The sequence below is a fragment of the Macaca nemestrina genome, chromosome 13 (genome assembly GCF_043159975.1).
Source record: "Macaca nemestrina isolate mMacNem1 chromosome 13, mMacNem.hap1, whole genome shotgun sequence".
Taxonomy (NCBI): Eukaryota; Metazoa; Chordata; class Mammalia; order Primates; family Cercopithecidae; genus Macaca; species Macaca nemestrina.
In genome coordinates, this window is record NC_092137.1 from 2,838,513 (window position 1) to 2,859,673 (window position 21,161).

A 21,161-nucleotide genomic window follows, 5' to 3' on the forward strand; every position below is an offset into this window, starting at 1 on the left:
ACCCTCCTTCTCACTCCCTCCCCTCTCACATCCTCTCCTCTCACTCCCTCCCCTCTCACTCCCTCCCCTCTCACTCCCTCCCCTCTCACACCCTCCTTCTCACTCCCTCCCCTCTCACATCCTCTCCTCTCACTCCCTCCCCTCTCACTCCCTCCCCTCTCACTCCCTCCTTCTCACTCCCTCCCCTCTCACTCCCTCTCCTCTCACCCCCTCCCCTCTCACCCCCTCCCCTCTCACCCCCTCCCCTCTCACACCCTCTCCTCTCACTCCCTCCCCTCTCACTCCCTCCCCTCTCACTCCCTCCCCTCTCACTCCCTCCTTCTCACTCCCTCCCCTCTCACTCCCTCCCCTCTCACACCCTCCCCTCTCACCCCCTCCCCTCTCACTCCCTCCCCTCTCACACCCTCTCCTCTCACTCCCTCCCCTCTCACTCCCTCTCCTCTCACTCCCTCCCCTCTCACACCCTCTCCTCTCCCTCCCCTCTCACTCCCTCCCCTCTCACACCCTCCCCTCTCAATCCCTCCCCTCTCACTCCCTCCTTCTCACCCCCTCTCCTCTCACCCCCTCTCCTCTCACTCCCTCCCCTCTCACTCCCTCCCCTCTCACTCCCTCTCCTCTCACTCCCTCTCCTCTCACTCCCCTCTCACTCCTTCTCCTCTCCCTCCCCTCTCACTCCCTCCCCTCTCACTCCCTCACAAAGGTAACTAAGGCATTACTGCCTCCCATCTGGAGAGCTCCAGCACCGGCCCAGGTCTGCCACTGTCATGTCCTGATTGATATGGTTTGGCTGTGTCCCCATCCAAACCTCATCTTGAATTGTAGTTCCCTAATTCCCACGTGTTGTGGGAGGGACCTGGTGGGAGATAATTGAATCGTGGGGGCGGTTTTCTCCATACTGCTCTCATGGTAGTGGATAAGTCTCATGGGATCTGATGGTTTTGCAAGGGGTTTCTCCTCTCACTTGGCTCTCCTTCTCTCATCTGCCACCAATTAGGACACGCCTTTTGCCTTCTGCCACAATGGTGAGGCTTCCCCAGCCACATGGAACTGTGAGTCCATTAAATCTCTTTTTTCTTTATAAATTACCCGGTCTTAGGTAGGTCTTTATCAACAGCATGAAAACGGACCAATACACTGAGATTGAGCGAGACACGGCGCCCATGAGCCCCCTCTACCCGTAAGAATCAGGGATTGGGCTCTGTAAGGGCGACCATGCTCTGTAGACATTAAGATTTCCCGGAGTTACCTCAGGGCCTTGAGAGGTTGGGCTTAGACCAGAGGGCAGGGCTCTGGAGCCCCAACCCTTTTCTGTAAGTGGCCTAATCTTCCTACTTAATTTTTTTTTTTTTTTTTTTTTTTTTTTTTTTTTTTTTTTGAGACGGAGTCTCCCTCTGTCGCCCAGGCTGGAGTGCAGTGGCCGGATCTCAGCTCACTGCAAGCTCCGCCTCCCAGGTTCACACCATTCTCCTGCCTCAGCCTCCCGAGTAGCTGGGACTACACGCGCCCACCACCATGCCCAGCTAATTTTTTGTATTTTTAGTAGAGATGGGGTTTCACCGTGTTAGCCAGGATGGTCTCAATCTCCTGACCTCATGATCCACCTGCCTCGGCCTCCCAAAGTGCTGGGATTACAGGCGTGAGCCACTGCACCCGGCTATCTTCTCAATTTTTTATGTTGGACTTCATGGTTTATAATTCATGTTTGAGCGCCATGGGACCAGACTTTTCTGAGGTTCCTCCAAGGGTAGCCCTCCAGGACAGCTCCAAGTCAACACATGGGTTCCTTCTCCTTCTGCAAAATCATTCCAGGACACAGATACTTCCCTGCTCCCCGTGGCCAAGTCTGACTCCTTCTTCCCAACTCAGCTCAGGTGTGGGCTTCTCCATGAAGCCTCCTGACAGCCGCACACTCTTCTTATCCTGGGACCCTCCCACCCCATGTCCACGCCCAGGATCCTCCTGCAGAGATGTGTCTGTCACAGAGTGGGCACCCCGCAAACCTCTGTAGATGAATTGCTGGGACGGCAGCCCAGAATGCTGCTCTCGGCGATCTTTGAGTTCTTTTCAGTCTCTGACCCAGATGGGAGTATGGAGGCATCACAGCAGTTGCCAAGGGACCCACCTCATACACCTCCGTAAAATACCTTTTCTGTTATAGGTCTCAGCAAATATCTGCCAGACTGAATAGGGAATGGTCCTGTGTTTCACCAGCTCTGACCCCAGCTCCTTTGCTTGCTGGACACAGATCTGTGGCATAGAACCCTCAGTGAGCCTCCGGAGGGGCCACCCACAGTCTGTCTTTCTGGTTCTGGAGCACCTGCTACCTCATCTCAAAAATGCCACTGGACGGATTAACTGGACCCTGCGGCCCTTCTGATGTATCATTAGAGAAAACAAGTGAACTAGAAATCCACTGGCTTTAACCTTCCTTCCCAAACACAGGCCTATCCATTGGGGAAATCTCTCAGCTGCTGGGTTTGTATTTCTTTTCTAACAAAGCAAAACAGTTACCTTCCTCTCCCAGGCACGGTGAAGAGAAAGATGACAACTTGGAGTGACTGGCTTATATCTCTCTGATCGTGCTCCTTGGACCAGGGCTGCTGAGGGAGATAGACCAATACAGTCCCAATCTAGCCAGATGCACCAGAAAGACCATGTGTTCAGACTCAATTCTGCACGCATCCCTGGGGTGGCTGCTCTGCACAGCCACAGGCTCTCTGGAGACCCCACCTGCCAGGTCCACTGTGCTCAAGTCTTCCTTCAACCTGGCTTCTCATCCCCAGAGCAGGACCTCTTCACTGCTTCCCACACTTTCTCCCCAGAAGGAGAGAATACGCAACAGAAAACAAAGGAGAAATAGGGAAAACAGCGGAACTCAGAAAAGAGCGGAAAATGTAAGTGAGGGATCCCAGGAAATTCCATCTGAAGCCTGAGTCAGCATCTTCCTTGTGGACTGTCCGCCATTCCCCACCGCTTTCAGGGAAGGTTGTCTCCATGGCAACGGGGACCATCTAGTTAGTTCCCAACTCAGTCTATCCCAGGAGACCCTGAGCAACAGTCTCTCTTCGCCGTCACTCCTGCTGGCTTCCTGACTACTGGTCCTCATGGGTGCTTTCCAGACACCCACACCTTCTTGGCAAGCCAGTGCCATCAGCTGCCAGAAGGAAGACACGGAGTTTCCATTTCTAACTTGCTCCTGCCTGTACCCCACCAGCCTTACGCCATTAGTAATGGCGACCCCCACCCCAGCATACACGTCTGCACGAGCACAGCTGGCCCTGGGCGAACTTGGCTTCACTCACTGAGCAAAACTGAAGCAAGACAATTGCAACAGGACCTTCCATTCCCCTCCCTTGCAAAAAGCAAAGTTTCTCTCATCTACTTTGGGAAGTCTGAGTGTCTCTTCTTATTCCAGGTTTGCTGTCCCACCATAGTCCTGCCCAGCACACCAGGAAAATTTAGCAACAGCAGAAATCCACCTTGGACAAATTTTGACCATGTTTCTGCTTTTGTGAAAACTTCCTGCAAAATCATTGCCCTCCTCAAAACCAACCATCCCCCAGACAGTCTTCACCGTCAGGCTAGACACATTTCCCGCCTGGAATATCCGCTTTTAGACAGACTGAGGCGGGAACGAGGCAAGAGGACCGTCCAGCTCACAAAGCACAGGCCGGCAATGGCTGCAGTGAAGGCCGCCTTCTGGGGCTGCTGCCTCTTCACACTGATTTTATTTTTCCGATGCTCTATGATGAAGTATACCAATTAAAATATGCCGGTGTCATCATGTTTTGCCTCAAAAATAAGTCTCTTTTCTCATACAAAAGAAAAATAGCATTTATAAAATAAAAGCAATCTTCCCGCTTACTTCCCGGTAAACAGTCAGTGCACTTTTCCGGTGGACAGTTTAACGTGACTCGCCGCGTGAAATACGCACGGCTTTTGACCCAGCAATTCCTCTTCTAGAAAGGTGTCATTAAGCAGATAACAGGGACTTCTGGTTAAACACGGTGGGCCTCACACCGTTTCATTCCTTCTCTCTCCTAATCCTCTCTAAAATGAAAACTAAAGGAATAAAATGTTGTAAATACACAAAAACAAAAACAAAAAAAAAATCAGGTAAAGTTGCCAACGTAGTTCTGAAAGATGGTGCGTGGAGCTGAAGGCTGAAGTCCAAGCACCTGGGGAAACGGGGGCTGTTGGAAATCAAGCTCTACTCTCTGAAGAACCTGGAGAGGCTCCCAAACTTGGGCACCAGCAGCCGTGGGAGGTGGGGAGGCCGTGGGCTGAAAAGGAAGAGTGGGGACAAGATGTGCATGAGAGGCGTAGATGCCTGTCCCCATCCCTCCCCTCCCCACATACCTCCCTTGCCCTGGCTACTGCTGAGGACATAAGACATACAGAATGACATGGAAGCTGTTAACAAAAGACCGGTGATATCTGTGGAGGCAATAGGAGAACCTTATTTTCTAAAAGCAAATACATTTTGCTTTTAGAAAAACCTGTGATTGTGGACACGCAGCCTTTGGTGTAAGATGCAGGTGGAGGGGTGGAGGATTGAGAGATGATGAAGGCAAATCGTTCAGAATAAGAGTTTGGGGGGCGTCCGTTGCAGGATCCAGACTGAAAGGCCTTTAAGCAAGACATTGCCAGTCTCTCTGCATCAGCCTCAGGTGGCCTGTGGGTGGTCAATAGGGAATTTTAAGCCAAGGTCTAGCTCAGCACCAACGACAGGAGCTGGTCAGGCCTGACTGGAGAAAGGGAGGTGACACTTTCACAGCATCTTCCCGAGGACACGGAGTGGGTGGCCGCTTCCTCACCCTGCCATGACCGACCGCTTCTGTTTTAACTCTGAGTGCCTCGGGTGGCCACAGGGAGTCCCTTTTGTCTGTGGGCTGGGAGCACACTCAACAAAGCTTGCTTTCAGAAACACATGCCCGGTAGAGGTCGGCGGGGTGCGAGGTTGGAAAGGAGATTAAATAAATGTCTACGTAATATTCACGGAGACCCCGGCTCTCTCCTGAAGCTCAGCTCCAGGAACGGTGGTGGTCAGGGCATGGCCACACAGTCTTACCTTGACTGCTGGGGAAAAGGCCTGGCTGCTGCCAAACACAAGATGTATAGAAAACCACAACAAAGCTGCCGGCTTCCAGCCCCGTCATGCTGCAGAGACCTCACCGCGGGCGGCCCCCTGCACACGTGGAAGCCCCCAGTCAGGGCCAGTGCCTCTCTCCTCAATGCAGGCCGAAAGGCGTCTGGAGTGGGGAGAGCATGGCCAGCAATAGACGCTGCAGATTTAGTGGCAAAGACGGGGGCAGAGCTGGAAAAGTGAAAGAAAGAGAGAATAAAATGAGAACAAGAATCGGGGTATGAGCTGTCAGGAAGACGCCGAGGAGAAAAGCCTGTCACAATCTTCTCATCCATTCTTCTGCTTTATTCAGACCGTCGGGTCCTCGTCTGGCCTCAAGAAGGAACAAGAGGCGGGGTATCTCAAAATTCTGCTAGGTGTTAACATAGTGTCTTCTTGGCCTTGTCGCTTTCTGCATTTTTATGACGTCCCAGTAAAATTCAGCATTCAGGGAGGGAAGGCAGGGAGAGTGGGAAGTGGGAGAACCCGGGACTGGCATTGGTGAGGGGGCTGTGCTGAGGTCAGATCTCTGGCCCAGTAGAGATCTAGAGATCTAGAGCCTCTTGACAGTCAGGCCCAGGTGAGTGAAATGAGGGTCAAAGCCAGGGCAGAGGGGCGTTGCAGCCTCCAGGGAGCTGGAAACAGGTACTGGTGGGAGGGAGGAGGAGGAGGGGCACAGGGAGAAAGGGAAAGAGCTTCTATTTTAAGGTCCTGATGTTGAAAATTCTGATGAGCTCCCAGTAAAATAAGTGGAGATAAGACAATGGTCCTCAAGGCTGAGATGGAAAAAAGGTGGCCATGGAGGTGACGACAGCCTCCTCCCTTCCCAGCAGACAGGGAAGAGCGGCACGGTGAGCCACAGGCAGATTCTGCCTCCCACTGCCTTTGGACTCAACATCGACCTTACCTGAGTTTCCAGCCTGCTGGTCTTCAGACTTCAGATCTCCCAGCCCCACGAGGGAGTGAAATAACTCCCTGAAATCAATCTCTCTCTCTCTCTCTCTCTCTCTCAGTTTCTCTGGAGAACTCAGACTCAGGTAGATTTTGGTCTGAGGAAGGTGAGAGCGAGTCATTCAGCAAGGGTGCCTTGAGCTTGGACTTCCCTGAGCCTGCACACACAAGGATCCACACTGGAGGGCTCCTCCATCTAGAGGAGTCACCATGGAAGCAGAGAGTAAAAATACAACTGAGAGGGGTGGCCGTGGAAATGTGTATGACTCACGCAGGAGCACCAGGATGTGCACAGGAGCACTGAGAATGCACACAGCAGCATGGGGATGCACACAGGAGTACTGGGGATGCACATAGGAGCACCAGACATGCACACAGGAGCACTGAAGATGTGCACAGGAGCACCAGGGATGTGCACAGCAGCACCAATAATGCACACAGGAGCACCGGGCATGTGCACAGGAGCACCAGGGATGTGAACAGGAGCACCAAGAATGCACACAAGAGCACTGGGGATGTGAACAGGAGCACTAAAGATACACACAGGAGCACCAGCGATGCCCACAGGAGCACTGAAGATATGCACAGGAGCACCAGGGATGTATGCCCCACCCAGAGCCAGGAGGAGTCTGGATGGCTCCCTGAGAGTCATGACGCTTGGGTGAGTCGGTGAAACGGAGGGAACATTGGCACCTGAGTCCAGATGGCCACACTCACCAATTCCAGAGGCAGGTGCTGCACAGCAGGAGTGTGTGTGTGAAGGTGGCTGGGTGCAGGGGCAGAGGCTCAGTAGACACAGGCAGCAAAGGTGCTCAGGCACCTGGCATCAAGGGCTCACGCATCAAGTTGGAGTTTGGGTCTTACCCTGTGGGCTGCAGAGTGCCTCTGAATATTCTAAATAGAGAAGTGACTTGGTCAAGATTTTCACTAGGAATATATGTTATTATTTATTAAAGTCACCATATTGTGCAATAGGTCACCAGAGCTGATTCCTGCTACCTATCTGAAACTGTTCCCTTTGACCGGCATACCCTAAGAGAGGATTTAAATATGTTCTTCCATAAAGAAATGGCAAACATTTGAGGTGACAGGTACTTTAATCAGCTGGATTTGTTCATTCCACAATGTGTATATATACATATGCTGAAACACATTGTACCCCATACATATATAGAGCTATCATTTATTAATAAAAATATAACAAATTTGAAAACAAAAAAATTAAAGCATCTCCCCCAGGAAGATCTCTCTGTGATGGATTTGAGGGAGTGAAACCAGAAGGGTCCTCCTAGGAGGCTGTGGTGCTCCAGGCCAGAGACAAAGGTGTCCTAAGCAGCTGAGGCTGCAGGAGGGTAAGTGAAGGAGACAGAGTAACAGGACTTGCTGCTAAATAGCCCACCATGGTCAAGAAGGGAACTCAGGATGTGTGGACGTTCTGGTTTGAGAATTGCACAGTCTTTGACGATGCACAAGGAGGAGTGGGTTTGGGTCCAGCGAGGGTGGTGATGGGTTTCGGGAGAGGTGTGGGATAGTGAGGTGCCTGGATGGCCACACCACCGTGACCAATTTGCTTATGCAGGTCATACCCAACAGCGACAGAATCACAGGCTGAAGTAGCCACCAGAGCCTGGATGTGGCAAAGACGAGCCCATGAGATAATCCACACTGTGCACTGGTGGAAGATGACGGGGACGGGGCATCCTCTGTAAAAAGCAGGAAGGAGGAGGAGGTCCTCAATAGCATGGGGCTAATGACCTAGAATTCTACAGTCGTAGAACTCTATCATTTTCCAGGGTAAGAATGAAGGCTTTAAGGGGCTTTACTCCCATTTTACAAAGAGGGAAACTATTACAGAGGGATAGCTTCCGCTCTAGCTCCAGTTCTGTGGATATGATACTAGCTCTTGGAAGTGACGTCCTGAACCTGACCCGATGAGCCTGAGGGCGTGCCCTGTGATACCCAGGACCTTGGCATGATCAAGGACACTTTCAGGGGGCAGCCGGGACCAGGAACCCTGAGCTCCAGGTCTGGTCTCCTCTCCCGCAGCCCCGCTGAGCCGGCACTGCCAGGTGTGCACCAGGACCAGGAACCCTGAGCTCCAACCTGGGCTCCTCTCCCGCAGCCCCCCAGAGCTGGCACTGCCAGGCATGCACCTAATGGCTGCTCACATTCTCTGTGACTTCCGCTGTGGGTGACGGGAAAAGGGTGCTACATTCCCTGGGCTGGTGGCTCAAGCCCAGAGTCAGCATCCGTTTTTAAATGATATACACATGACAGTTTTTATGGCATCCTTTCTGATATCAAATCCTCTCTCTTCACTTCCAACTCAGAATTAATTGAGAACGTTTCTTCCTTAGATTTGATGCTCCTTATGGTTATTGAGGCCCATCTGCACAGGTAAGAAGCTTTGTACAAGTAACCATAATACCTTGCATTTTTCCAGTGCATTTTTTCTTGAGAGATCAAAAGACTATGGCATCGCCCTCCTGTGCCTGAAAGGAAACATTTGCTCATGTGCCGTGGATGCACTGTGGGTGAGGTCGCACTTGCCTGCATGTGGAAGCTGCCACCTGACGCACACTTGCATACCTTGCAGGGAACCAGCAGGGCAAACACCTCCTCCTCCTGAAGCTGAGTGGCTTGGACAGGCACGACGTGGCACCAGGAGCCCAAGGGGAGATCAGGGCTGCAAGAACCAGCATGACCACAGCCTTCCAGTCCAGAGGCCCGGGGTGGAAGGAGGGATTTGACCACACCATAGGCATCAGGAAACAGTCACGTTGCCTGCGATAGACTCACTGAAGATGCTCCAGCCTTGTCTGTGTGGAGGGACACAGGCTTCAGGGCAGGAGCACAGAAGGAGGTGGGCGCTGCACCACCCGCAGGAGCCAGTGGTGAGGAACGAGGATGGGCAGAAGATTCAGGGACGTGACCTTGGCTTCAAGGGCATCTGGGCTGTGAGGAAGGAGAGATGCTCTGGCTGGAGGCCTCGTCACCTAGGACACCAGGCCTGGAATGCAGGTCTCCATTCAGCCCCCACTCACTGCCAAGCCTCCTGCTTGGAACAAATAACTCCCAGAGGAGGAAATAAAGATGGCGCACAGAGCTGGGAGCGCTGTCCCGCTGCGCCACGGATCCAAGTGATGAGGGAGAAAGGAGAGGCTTTGTTTCCCTTCGGCAATCAAAGTTTAAAAGATGAATAATCCAGGTTGTTACTAGTGCGTGAGAGAGCGTGCTACATATATTGCCGTACGCTGATGGTAAAAGTCAACGTGGAATAAAATGATACTGGAAGCAATAGCCATCAAGGAACTTTGGGGAACTTTTCCTAATTAAATAATCTAAAACAAGAATAAAACTGTATTTACCAGGATGTTCACTATATTGCTATTTATGGTATTAAAAATAAAAACAATACAGTGCCCACAGTTAGGGAAATGGTTCATGATAACACTTCTCTGCAATGTAAAGTGGACGTAAGAGCAAACGGGAGTTCACACACCGAGAACGAGGAAATGGCAATGAATTGACATGAGAAGGACTGAACCAGCAATGACCTGCGCAGTGTGGTTCCTGGGAGAGGCCCAGGCCAGTGCGGAATCTCACAGCCGGAGTCAGAGCCACAGTGGAGCCTCCCAGAGCCTCCCTGAGCTCTACCTTCCTGCTCTGTAAAGCAAAGATAGAAATGCTGGTCTCAGGCCCGGCGCAGTGGCTCTCACCTGTAATCCCAGCACTTTGGGAGACCGAGGTGGGCGGATCACTTGAGGTCAGGAGTTCATGACCAGCCTGGCCAACATGGTGAGACTTCGTCTCTACTAAAAATGCAAAAATTACCTGGGTGTGGAGGCGCATGCCTGTAATCCCAGCTTCCCGGGAAGCTGAGGCAGGAGAATCGTTTGAACCCAGGAGGCAGAGGTTGCAGAGAGCCAAGATGATACCACGGCTCTCCAGTGTGGGTAACAGAGTGGGACTACGTCTCAAAAAGAGAAAAAAGAAAAGAAATAAAAAGAACGCTTGTCTCACGTGACTGGAGTGGGGATGAAAATCAGATAATGTATCAGAGGCATGGTGATCACATAATTACCATTAAGCACTTTAGATAGAAACCCAGATTTCCTACCTTGTGTTCTGGGTAGATAACACAAACCAAGTGTAGACACAGCGAAGACACCTGGAGTCCCCTCAAAGCCAGCTGGGGTTCTGTACGCAGGTCTGTGACAGAGGCAGCGGCCTGAGACCTCAACGCCGAACGAAACGAGCTGGATGAGAGACGGCCTCTGCAGACCTGAGCCCCTCCTGACTGGGCCCCCAGCGCCTGGGAGGGCGGGATGATAAAACACCAGCTAAGGCTCTTTAATTGGTTATCTGCATGCCTGCCTTTAAGCCTACGGTTTTGTGAGTAATAAATAATCCATTTCAGAGTTTAGGATCATTCTCTCAGCTGATTTTGTGGCAGCCTGCCCTGTTATTTGAGGCTTTGAGGTCTGGAGCAAGACACTTTCCTTTTTGAACTCAGTTTTACTATCTGGCGAAATATGTGGGAAGACCCTGAGATGCAGGGTCCTTGCCGGGCAACTTTTTTTCCTCCTTCAGGCCTAGACCTAGGCTGGTCCTTGTCTTCACAGTCAGGCTGTGCCAAGGTCACAGTTGGGAGGACGCTCCAGCCCTGTCTGGTTCCTCTCCGTCCCCCCTTCCCCTCTAGAGCAGACTCTAACAATAATGGCGATCACGGTGAACCCTCCCCTGTGTCTTGGAAGGAGACAATTTAAACTAAGTGCAACTAAGGCAAAAGATTTCTCTTTTCTTTTTCCTCTTCTTATTTTTTAATTCTACCTCTCCAGTATAAGGAACACATTAGGAAGATAACAGGGGAATACACATGGGAAGCAAAGGATTCTGGTTCTCTCAGAAGAGGGTGACCCCCACCAGCCTTCATTGTCCTCGGAGGGCCCGCATGTCCCACAGAGCTACTGGGGCCCTCGGTGGGTGTGGGCGTGGGGGGCTTGGAGTCGCTGGCTGGCAGTAGAGAGGGCTGCTGAGAAGAACAGCAGACATGGGCAAAATCCCCAGAACGTGTGCAGGGAGAGTGACTTTCGCACCCCACGGCTGACAGGGACGTCACCTGCAGGTCCCACGCGGGGCTGGCTCTTTACCTTCTCCAGAGTCCACAGCACAGGTGGCTCGGGTGAGGCTGGGCTCAGAGACAAAGGCTCTTTCCAGAGCCAGCCTCCTGCTCTGTCCCAGTAGAGACAGCCCCCTCCCACCGTGCACTTGGAAATTTTGCCTCCCCACACCCGTACGTGCAAACCCACACTCAGGGTGGAGAGGCTCTCTGTCGCATGTCCCAGGTCTGAGGACATGACCGGAGCGGAGTCGGGGAAGTCCCTCAGGGGCAAGCACGGGGGCAGCTCTGTCTGCTGATCCTTCCAGTCTCCCTCTCTTCCGCCTCAGAGCTCGTCTCTTTGCTGTCCTTAGAAATGCAAAAAGTACAATTAATAATTAATGGAGTGAGAGCCTCTTGTCTGCGTTATTCAGTGCCCAAATGCTAGGACAGACCAACCCCGAGAGTGGCTTGAACCACACGGATCCTGAGCTGCACTTAGAGGCATGTTGATTTCCTCCCATCTCCCTTCCCTGGAAACAAGGGCAGGCCCAGATGCAGCAGCACGGGGCCAGGCCAGACAAGGGCCCAGATGTAGAGCATGGGGCTGGGCCAGACAAGGGCCAACATGCAGCACATGGGGCCAGGTCAGACAAGGGCCCAGATGCAGCACGCGGGGCCAGGCTAGACAAGGGCCCAGATGCAGCGCATGGGGCTGGGCCAGACAAGGGCCCAGATGCAGCACAAGGGGCCAGGCGAGACAAGGGCCAAGAGGCAGCACATGGGGCCAGGCCAGACAACGACCAACATGCAGTGCGTGGGGCCAGGCCAGACAAGGATGAACATGCAGCGCATGGGGCCAGGCCAGACAAGGCTCAGATGCAGCACGTGGGGCCAGGTCGGACGAGAGCAAGTGCTTGCCATGTGATGGTGCACCTCGAAGGACCATCCTGATTCCAAGGGCCTGTCCATCTGCTGGATGATGGCAGGAGGGCCAAAGTGAGGCCCCGGGCTTTTTTTAGCGAAAGGTACTTTTGCAGGGTTCACAAACCAAGGTCATCATCACTGGACACCACGTCTCTCAACTTGTAGGGTGGCATTGTCTTTCCCATGTCACAGATGACTAAATGGAGGCACAGCAGAGTTTGCCTGAAAAGCACACTGCTACTAAGCTGTTCCATCAATTCTAAGGTACTCATCAAAAAATATATTTTAACATCAATGGCATGTCAAATGTAGTTGATGCCATCTTTTTAGAGGTACATAAATATCTTATAGTTGATGGGATTTACTAAAGCAAATCTGGGATTAGCACACTCCCCTTCCGTTCAGCTACTACTCTGGTGCTCTGTTTGTTGGGAAGATAAGGAAACAAGAAGATGTGCACCTAGCAGGCTGTCCCCACCTGTCCCTGTGTGCACCATCTCTTCTCCTGCCTGGAGGAAGCACCTTCCTTAAATGAAGAGGAAAGGTCCACGGTGGTGGGTGGTGGGGGAAGACAGGATGCAAACCCTGCAGCCTGTGGAATCCAGCTGACTCAGCCTCTGCTGCTCCCTCTGTGACTGTGGGCAGGTTTCTGGGCAGTGGGATTAGCAATGGTGCTCCCAGGTGGGCCTCCAAGTGCCCATCCCATCTCTCCATGCAGTCATCTGGCCATCCCTGGGAGTGGCCAGTCCTCCTCCCTCTCTGCTCTCTGAGCCCTGTCCTGTGCACTAGCAGCAGAGGCAGGGGCTCTGGATGGGCTTCCCAGCTGTGAGCACCTTAAAGGCGGGGGCTTTGTCATATTCATCCCTCACTAAGCCTGCAAGATGCTAAGAACACGTCCATCCTTGCAATTTGAAAAACGGAGGAAGCATACCTGACTTCATTCCCTTGCTAATTTCTCATGATTAACTAGGCTGATACGAGTATTGTGTTTCGCTGTGAAGAAAGAAGACCCGTATTATAGTTTGGCTATTTCAGAGTACACCAGGCACATTCGGCCAAGGCTTTTACTGAAAAATCTCAGCAGCCCTCTGTAGGAGCTGGTGCCTGCTCTTGCAGCCAAGCTTGGTTCTCTGCAGCCTTCTGAGCGCAGTCTGGCCAGGTTGGTTATGGCTGTTCCCCAGGCTGCTGTGGAAGGCTCTTGTTGGCTCAGGCACCAAACCCTCTTTAAAGTCACAGTGGTCAGGGTCACAAAACTGGTTTTGGAGAAAATGATATAAAACTGACTGACGTAATCCCCACCCCTTTTGCCTCAAAAGGAGCAGGGTAAGCAGCAGGCACTAGGGGGCTGCAGCCTCAACCCACAAGGGTGAGATCTTGTCACACAACAACCTCATCTTTGGAAGGGTAGCAGGTGCAACGTTAGACTTCACAAGCCACACATGGCACTCAGCACATGGGAGCCCAGGGCCCCTGTGGCCTTCCCCTGTGTTGCCTGCGGGCAGAGCTCCCACCTCTGCCACTGCAGTCAGGAGATGGCAAACCCCAGCTCTGTCCTCAGGACAGCGCCTCACCCATGCTTTTCACGAGGAGGAGGATAAAATCCACCCTTCAGGGTTGTTGGGAAACTAAATGAGACACCGTGCAGGGGCACGGCAAGGTCCATGGAGGCCCTGGAGTTGCTGCTGGTTCATTCCTTTGTGTCTTCAAGATCCGGGCAAAACAAGCAAGCATGGGATGGGATGGGACGGGAGCAGCCGTGGGGTGCGGCAGGCTGCCCACTTCCCCAGCCTGGGTCTCTGCCCAATACCTCAGACTCCATCCTGCCTGGCAGCTAAAGTGGCTCTGCTGGCTCCTTCCAAGAGCTCTCAGCCTGAGCCGCTATCGATTATAGACACTTTGCACGAGGCCGGTAAGATAGGAGGGAGAGAACGCAGCAGCCATCCAGAAATAATTAGAAGAGAAAAGGACTCCCCAGATCCACCTCCTTTCTGAAAAGCCTGAGACCAATGCTCCCTCGTCCTAGATCTACCCTCTCTCCATCTCATACACACACACACTGATCGCCAGAAAATGTGTGCTGAAAAATCAGGTTGGCGATTGTGTTTGATCCCGGCTTCCAGCTGTCTTTCGGAAGGGTCTGCGGTCAAGGACATTCCTTTTTTTTTTTTTTTGAGACGGAGTCTCACTCTGTCTCCCAGACTGGAGTGCAGTGGCGCCATCTCAGCTCACTGCAAGCTCTGCCTCCCGGGTTCACGCTATTCTCCTTTCTCAGCCGCCCGAGTAGCTGGGACTACAGGCGCCCGCCACCTCGCCCGGCTAATTTTTTTTGTATTTTTTTTCAGTGGATATGGAGTTTCACCGTGTTAGCCTGGATGGTCTCGATCTCCTGACCTCATGATCCGCCCACCTCGGCCTCCCAAAGTGCTGGGGTTAAAGGCGTGAGCCACCGTGCCCGGCATTGTCAAGGACATTCCTGAGTGATGTCTTGGCCACACAGGCTGCCGTTCACTCCTCCCCTCATTCCTCCTTCCCTCCCTAGGATCCCACTTCTTCTTTGTGGATAACTCTGTCCTAGGAACAAGACTGAAGCGAGACACTAGGGAAAAGGAAGCAATCCACATTGTTGAGTAAGGACTGCACGCCGGGCGCTGTCCTGAGCATCCTTCCCATGAAAACCTTGCGAGTTGGGTATGAATAACCACGTTACAGATGAGGAAACTGGAGGACAGAGAAGGCAAGTGAAGTGCTGGGGTGACTGTTCATCCACGACCAGCAGATTCCAGCAAGGCTGGGCTCTTCCCGTGACCCTGTCAGACCCCTCCAGCTGGGTGGAAACGGGGCTCTCAGACTTGCTGGGGTCTTTGCATCCTTGTGAGAAGTGGTAGGCTGGGAGGGATCTGGACCATTGGAACCCACACCGTGCACTCCGGCCTCATGCTCCACCTGAGCCCACTGAGGCCTGGAGGGAGGAGGCGGATGCAGGGAGTTCTGACCGTGGAGTCAGACAGAGCCTGACAGTGGGGACCGGCCTGTTACTTTCAGATTTTATTTGCTTTGGGCCTGAAATTCTTCCATTTACAGTCCAGGTCTTTATGTTGAAAATTTCCCTCTTTCTTTCTTTTTCTTTTCAAGTACAAAGCTTGTCCTCACTGGCTGTGAGCTGCTGGTTTCTTAGCTGGGTGCCCCATTTCTCCATAATCAGAGGGCTGTGGCAGCAGAACAGGCCCTGAGGGCAGAGGAGGAGGGAAGAGGCCCATGTGGAGAAACGCCCTGGAGGAATGGTGCTTTCACAACGTTGGGGGTCAACCCAGCCACCTTTGTGCCCTCCCCTGGCCTCCTCAGCAGCCACTGGGGGCACCTCCCAGGCCTGCTGCACACACCTCCTGGTCTGAGGAGAGAGAACTTGGTACACAGATACCATAGTAGAAAATGCAGCAATGGCTAAATAAATAATTTCATCAAAATGCAATGAGAGCCACAAAAAAGGAGGCTCAGGGAATGCCTGGTGTGAGCCTCACCAGTAGGTGTCGACTTCAGCACCGGCTCAGTGCAGGGCACAGGGGATACAAGGTGGGCCAGCCGAGGGCCTGCTGTCCACAGCCTGCAGAGCTGCTGGAGGAAACTGGTCTGAGTGGGCGATGGTTTGCAGCACAGAGAGCACATGTGCAGGTTAGAGTTGCACGGCCTATGGGCAGCAGAGAGCTGAGGGGACATTCTCCTTCCCTGCCGGGTCCATCCGCCAGCAGGGATATCCGTATCACCCTCCCACTCTCAACAGCAGTCTTGTTGGATGGGAAAAAGGAGAAGGGGTGCAGGCAGCTCAGGGCTGTTGACCTGAGCTCAGAGAAGGAGATGCCAATGTGGGGAGCCCAGATGGGCCATGCAGAGGAGCCAGCAGAAACACGTCGCTGGAGGGTGTCTCTCTGTCTCTCTGAAGGCTCAGCAGAGAGCAGGAAGCCACAGAGCAGTGAGGCACCCACCAGCAGCAACCCTGGAGGGAGGGAGCCTGGGCAGACAGAACCATCGACGCCAGTGGTGTCCATGACCTGCCCAGGGACCCGTCATGTGTCACCTCACTGGCAAAGAGACTCGCAGATGCGATTAAAGTAAGAATTTGGGGATTGAGGAGATTATCCTGGATTATCCAGGGGACCCAAGGCAATCACTCGGGTCCCTGTAGGAGTCAGAGCAGGAGTGAGAGGGCAAAGGCTGAAGCCAGAGAGGCTGAGGTGCTCCTGGCGAGCTGTCAAGCGGGAGGAAGGGGTCTGGGCCGAGGACTCTGGCTGGTGCCTCAGATCGGAAAAAGGTGAAGAATCCCCCAGAGGCTCTGAAGGAGCACGGCCCTGCTGACACAGACGCCTGGCCACCAGGACTCCTCCCATCCCAGCGGTGACTATCGGCATAGGTGGCTCTGCGCCCACTGAGATCGTGGGAATCTGTTACAGCAGCTGTGGCAAATTGACAAGGAACTTTATCAGGAACTCGGCTGAGGAGCTGGGGCCACCGGTGAAGGACCCCATCCTCTTGTGGAAACTCGGCACAGGGGCAGGAGGCACAAACGCCACCCACACAGCCTCCGAGCTGTGATCTCACAGTGCTGCCCACTCGTTCAACCAGGTCAGACACCAGAAGGCAAGGAGTTCGTGGTCACCGAGGAGGGCAGAGAGGGAGAGCTGGTCTTGGGGCAGGCATGTGAGGGCACAAGAGAGCCACCCAGCTGTGCAGAGGAGAGAGCAGATTCCCACACAAATCCCAGCTCAGGAGATGGTGCTCGAGTGGGGCCCTCATGGCGTGGGGGCAGCATGGGCTTGGAGACTGTGCCTGAGTGTCTGGGTGAAATGCTCAGCCTCTCCTCCTCCCCAGTGTGGGCAGTGTTGTCCTTGTCCTCAGTGACCAGCCTCCTGGGAGCCCTTGCTCTACGTCGAGGGACCACACACAGACACTGAGAACTCAGACTGTGCTGCCCCTGCCTGTGGCTCCTGCTTTCAGAATAATAGGAAGCAGACTCTTCCTGTGCCTCCCACCATCGCTGAGATGGCTCAGGCAGTCCAGGGATCGATGCATGCTTCCTGTGAAACCATCAGCGACTAGATTTGAGAGCTCAGGGTAGACGAGAAAAGTCTGCAGACGGGTAAGGTGTCCGTCGCACCCCACACCGGGGGCCCTGGGATGGGATGGGCCCACCAACTCGGTCAGCACTTGAAAAAACAGCTCCCAGGGACTTTTCCCAACCGCAGTCCCTATGAGATCGGAAGACCTGGATTCCAAGCTCGTCTCTGCCTCGAGGGGACCCTGGCCCATCTCTGAGTCTTAAATCTCTGGTAACCTCTTGTAGACCCCCTACTTGGGCCACGTTCTTCGGGAGAGAACACATGGGTAGAACTTCAGTGGAGAGAAGAGGCTCTTCGAGGCTGCAGTGCCGGAAGGAAAGACGTTAGCTGGAATCGCACAGCACACGTGTGCGCACCGCCCTAGGTGGTGGGCTTCCTCCACGGCATCAGCCGCCCGCCCTCGTTGCTGCCAGCATCCCCCTCAATTACTTATGTTCACAGACATGAGCTCAGTAAACTCACCCTTTATTTGTCCTGCGGAGAGAAGGGCTGAGGGAGCCCAGGCGGCTCAGCAGGACACAGGGACGCTTTTAGAACAGCTCATTTGCATGAGGCAGAGCACGTCCCTGTGTCTTTGCGGAAGATGAAAGTCTGCCTGTCTCTTCTTATGCTTCCCCCGTTCAGGCATCAGACCAGGCACTCTCTCTTATCAAAAAGGAAAAAGACTACATCAGCAAACTCTCTCTCTCCCCCTCTCTCTTGCTCTTGCCCAAAGATTCTTTGCATAATTGAAACCAAGGGAACAAAAATGCACAAAAGCAAGTGGCACAGATGTTTTCATCACAGGTACCTCAAATAACTCCAAAGGGCCTTCACCAAGCAGCGCCTGTGAATATATTTCATGCCCGGCTCGCTGAGAATTAGCATTGGAAGTCATCGCTGTGAACGCAGGGAGCTGGATGCATTTCAATCCAGCACAGAAACCAGCCGCTGCCGTTGCGGGATGTCAGCTGCAGTCACATCACTGCAGAGCTCTTTTGCAAGACCAGCAGAAGCCGGCGTGTCACTTTTGACATAGCAGCTTGTCCCTTCTCACTGCTCAGCTGACAGCACGCCCAGTGCCTGCCTGTTGCTCGGCGTCGAACAGGCCCAGGTGCCCAGGCGTGAGTCTGTGGGGTTCTCTGGGGGATGTCGCCTCAGCTCTGTGTCTTGGATGGCAGAGCTGTGGGACCAATTGATTTGCTTGCCAGCAGCGCCCACACCCAGGAGAGGAGATTGCTGGAAAACTGAAGCATCCTTCATGGGACTGTCACACTGATTCTGGGAAGAAAGTCATGTTGGCCTTGCCAACACTGAGACGGTGCCCTTCCGGGGAGGCCTTCTTTCCACTCAGCCTGGAGTGGCAGGTACACCTGGAAACCTGGAACACTGTAACTATGGCTGTGACCTCCTGCAGGGCCATTTTCACCCTTGCTACATATTTTCATATGCTAATTTATTTGCCATTTTTTAATCGTGTGGAGGTAGAAAAACCTCAGCATGGAGGGAGAAAAAGTATGTGGATAAGAGCACATTTGTCCCTCCTCTTCCTGTAAGTTCTCACAGTCAGGCAGAAGATTTCCTCCTCTTCCTGGACCAGGCTCTGGAGAAAATGCTGCACTGGCCCACACGTGGGCTGAGCCCTGACTGCCCCTGCTGGAGGCGAAGGTGCATCAGGCACAAGGCCTGCCCTCCGGGGGTTGCTGTACCTGTGGGGAGGCTGAGCATAGACACACACGCCTAGGCTCTGTGTGTGTCAAGTGCATGCATTAGCATAGGCAGATATGCAGCTTCCTCAGGCTGCGTGCAGGCACACATGTGCACGGCAGATACACAGAATCTGGAATCAGATCCAGGACTGACGGCTGCACCGCAGGTAACAAGCCATGCGGCCTTGGGCACATCGCCCAGCCTTTGTGAGCCTCAGGAGCTCTGTCTGCACCATTCAGGCAACGCACCTTCTCCAGCGGCCTCACGGCATCAATGTGCCATTCAGTTGAAAGTGCTCTTGGGACCCTGAAGAGCTGTTTGCATTTAAGGGGTAGGAAATGTGCCCTTGTTCCCTCCCATGTCCTTTGTTCACCCTCGTCCCTCGCTCCTAGGAAGTTCGCGCGGCCGCTTTACCACCCGGGCCAGTCTCTGGGAAGGTGAGGCCCCAGGTGCTGGGTCTGCAACCCAGGGGGAGGCTGAGGTGCGCACGGCGGCCGAGCCCTTGCTGCGTGTTAGCTGCCGTGCGCGTGTTACTTCGTTGGCCCTAAAGGAAGCCCCGTGGAGGAGCTGCAGTTTTATCTCCACTTTACAGGTGCGGCGTTTAAAGCATAGAGAGAAGAGGTGGCTTGTTCAGACTCACGCGGTGAGAGCAGCGCCCAGAGTCCCCCCAGTGTGCGCCAGTGCCGGCTGCGCGATCTCAGGGGTGGGCTGAGCAGGGTCGGCTTCTCTCCCAGGCTGGGCCACCCACCGCTCCACCTGGCCATGCTGCGAGGTTGTGGCGTGGACGCAGACAGTGTCCATGGCTTCTTGCTCTCCTCCTTCTGGTTGGCTCTGGCCAATAGGAGCCCTGGAAGGAGAGCGGGGAGAAAAGAGAGTGAGGAGAGGTAGTCATGCCCCTGGGTCCATCACACCAAGGTCTCTGTTTCTCATGTCAAGGTCACTGCTCCACTCAAGGCAGCCCCCACTCACGAAACTCTGGTCCTGATACCCGGTCCCTCTGGCTATGCCCCGGGCCAGGCAGCGGAGACCAGTGCCTGCCCACTAGCCCGGTGGTTGGTGAACCACGATCGCCATTACCTGAGGCTCCCTCCACCTGCCTCAGCATTGTAAATAGACTCTGGATGAAACATGCCCCTTAAGAGTCATAACCTCCATGTTGTCTGTGGCCCTTAGGCCCTGCTGGACACAAGGAGGAGCTTAGCACAGAGCAGGCAACTGGATGTGGGAAACACGAGGTGGGCTGTGACTCCTGGGCAGGTCCCGTCCCCTTTGAGAGCCTCGGTGTCACCCTCAGGGTGATGAGGGTTGACAAGACACCAGAACAGGACACCCTGAGACCCTCAGACGAGCCAACAAGTATCTGGGCTTCCTCTCGGTACAGCAGCATCTTCCTTGTCTCTTCATTGCCTCCCGAGGTCCCCCCATTGCAGGACGTGCTCAGTCAGGAACAGGCACCCTTAGCACTGGGGCTCCATGAGGTCCCCCCACTCAGGACATGCACAGTCAGGAACAGGCACCCTCAGCACTGGGGCTCCATTTCTTTATCCACTTCCTGCAGCATTTGGCCAGAGCAGCCTTGAGTCCACTGTGAAGTGAAGGACACGACTCTGCTGCCGGCTCTGGAGGCAAACATCCCTCCGTGTGGCTGAGCCGATGCACCCACAGCCTGCTCGTCTGCACACCCGTGTGCTTGTCTAGGGATCTGCGCGGCTCCTCTGCCCCCAGGAGTGGCCCAGAGACCTTCTCTTTCCTGCCTGTCTCTCCTGTGTCCCTGGTGGGAGCAGGGAGCGGCTCAGGCACCGTCTGGTGGGGGAGGCCTTGGGTGTTCTCTGCCACCATGGCGGACTTTGCTTGACACGCAGGCATCTCAAATCCGGAGGCTGGTGTAGAACAGGATTTGCTGTGGGTTCCCCCTCCTGGCTGGAAGAAACTGTACCTTTCCCCAGAGTCATGCTGGAGATACTCAAATAGAATTTGGGAACAAGCAGAGGGCTGCTATTGGAAGATGATCCGATCTGTCTTGTTAGTCAGTGAAGACAGTACCGGCAGGGACCAAAGAGGAGAGGGATTGGGAAAGGGCTTGTTCCCTCTGATGTAAACGCCTCTATCCTTGAGGCACTCCACCCGTTCACCCACATAAGGAAGTTCTATCAGAATAAAATTCCCCATCAGCAAATGGCCACCACCTCCTTGGGAGAGGGAAAGAGAAGACCGCTCTTATCAAATAATTTCGGTTGTTGAGACACAGTCTTGCTCT

At 53.8% G+C, this 21,161-nt stretch overlaps 1 long non-coding RNA gene across 5 annotated transcripts in view; it reads right to left on the reverse strand.

Moving 5' to 3' along the window:
* Positions 1 to 725: 725 nt before the first annotated feature.
* Positions 726 to 21,161, reverse strand: part of LOC105497566 (uncharacterized) — a 141,603-nt gene continuing 121,167 nt past the window's right edge. For 2 of the 5 annotated variants that reach the window (XR_011611395.1, XR_011611399.1), the window contains 2 exons: positions 5,072 to 19,751; positions 726 to 4,283 (listed from right to left, as the gene is read on the reverse strand). This is a non-coding gene — a long non-coding RNA (uncharacterized lncRNA). The remainder of the gene's footprint in view (positions 4,284 to 5,071; positions 19,752 to 21,161) is intronic. The other 3 variants (XR_011611398.1, XR_011611397.1, XR_011611396.1) reach the window with 3 other exon arrangements.